At 42.0% G+C, this 1,932-nt stretch overlaps 1 non-coding gene across 1 annotated transcript; it reads left to right on the forward strand.

Annotated features, from left to right (window-relative positions):
- The first annotated feature begins 1,261 nt into the window (after nt 1-1,261).
- On the forward strand, nt 1,262-1,366 carry LOC130937512 (small nucleolar RNA R71). The gene has a single exon (XR_009068728.1). It is a non-coding gene; the product is annotated as a small nucleolar RNA R71 (small nucleolar RNA).
- The last annotated feature ends 566 nt before the right edge of the window (nt 1,367-1,932 follow it).

Raw genomic sequence — 1,932 nt, forward strand, 5'->3', positions numbered from 1 at the left:
CAGTGATTTCTCTAATGATACAAGGGATTTGGAAACTCCCAGGATCCTTTAATTTCTGGGGCAATTTGTGTTGGATGATGGCGCTGCATTCCTCCGTGAGTACTATAGTCTCATTATTCTTCCAGCTTCTCTTTTTGGTCATCAATTCCTTCAAGAACTGGGCATAGAGTGGCATTTGCTCTATTGCTTCGGCAAAGGGTATGTTTATTTGTAGTTTCTTGAAGATTTCCAAGAATCTTGAGAATTGGTTGTCCTCTCCCCTCTTCTTTAATTGCAGTTGTTGGGGGTATGGAGCCCTTGAGAGACATGGTCTGAGCTCTTCTCCTTCTTGATGTGACTTAGGGTTTGAGGTTTGAGCTTCTTCATGTCCCTTGTTTTCCTCATCCAATTTCTTCTTTGGTGGTTTCTTGTGGGTCTCCTTCAATTTCTTCTCACCTCTAAGGGTGATGGCTTGACATTTCTCCTTTGGTATTGAGTTAATATTGCTGCAATTGTTATGTCCAGGGGCTTGCTTGAATAAGAATTCAATCTGTGTTTCCAGTTTCTTGATGGTGGCATCTTGATTCTGCATGTTGGATTGCACTTCTTCCCGGAAAGCTTTACTATCTTGGACTTCTCTGCATAAGTTTTCAAGTAGAGCCTTAATCTTTGAGAGCCTATCCTCGGTTATTGATGGGGGGTTGAGATTAGGTGGTTGAGAAGATTGGTTAGATGGATGTTGGTAATGTCTCTGTGAGGTGTTTTGATGAGTTGCATTGTTGTTGGAGTTGAGATTGTGGCGTCTCTGATCTTGCCCTTGGTCTTGTTGATTTCCCCATCCAAAGTTGGGGTGATTTCTCCATCTAGAGTTGTAAGTTTTGGAGTATGGATCATGGACTTGTCTAGGTGAATTTCCAACATAGTTGGCTTGCTCCCAGTCACCTTCTTCTCCTATGTTTACTCCTTCTTGAGCTGATGATGAGGTGATGGCTGCTGCAACTTGGTTCTCCTCCACCTTCTTGGTAAGATCTGCTAGCTGCTTGGTGATCATCTTGTTTTGAGCTAACAATGTATCCATGTGGTTCAGCTCCATTACTCCTCTGGTGTTACTTCTTTCAAAGGCATAGAAGTAGTCATTTTCAGCAACTGTTTCAATGACATCTATGGCTTCTTCAATGGTTTTCTTCTTGTTTAGAGAGCCTCTTGATGAATGATCCACAGCCTTCTTTGACTCATATGAAAGACCTTCATAGAAGATGTAAAGTTGAACCCACTCATTAAAAATCTCTGGTGGGCATCTTCTTGTTAGGTCTTTGAATCTCTCCCATGCTTCATAAAGTGTCTCACCATCTTGTTGTCTAAAAGTTTGCACCTCAACTCTCAGCCTATTGATCCTTTGAGGAGGGTAAAATCTTGCCAAAAACTTGTTCACCACTTCTTCCCAATTAGTTAAGCTCTCCTTTGGGAAGGATTCAAGCCATTTGGATGCCTTGTCCCTGAGTGAAAAAGGGAACAAGAGCAACCTATAGACATCTGGATGGACTCTATTGGACTTCACAGTGTCACAAATCCTCAGGAAAGTGGTTAAATGTTGATTAGGATCTCCTTGAGCACCTCCTCCAAATGAGCAATTATTTTGCACAAGAGTGATGAGCTGGGGTTTTAGCTCAAAATTGTTGGCATGTATGGTGGGCTTCTGAATGCTGCTTCCACAGTTTCCTGGATTAGGATTGATATAGGATCCTAAAACTCTCTTTTCTTGTCCAGCACGGTTTGCATGGCCTTCTCTGGCATGATTATGGGCTTCTTCTTCATGATTGTTCTCCAAATTCTCTTCCATGTTGGGTTCAAAATACTCTTCCTCTTCTTCCTCAGTACCAATAATCCTTTTCCCTCTTGCTTCCCTTCTTAGTCTCCAAAGGGTTCTTTCAGGTTCTGAATCAAAGGATGTTG

This window comes from Arachis stenosperma, chromosome 6 (assembly GCF_014773155.1).
Source record: "Arachis stenosperma cultivar V10309 chromosome 6, arast.V10309.gnm1.PFL2, whole genome shotgun sequence".
Classification (NCBI taxonomy): domain Eukaryota; kingdom Viridiplantae; phylum Streptophyta; class Magnoliopsida; order Fabales; family Fabaceae; genus Arachis; species Arachis stenosperma.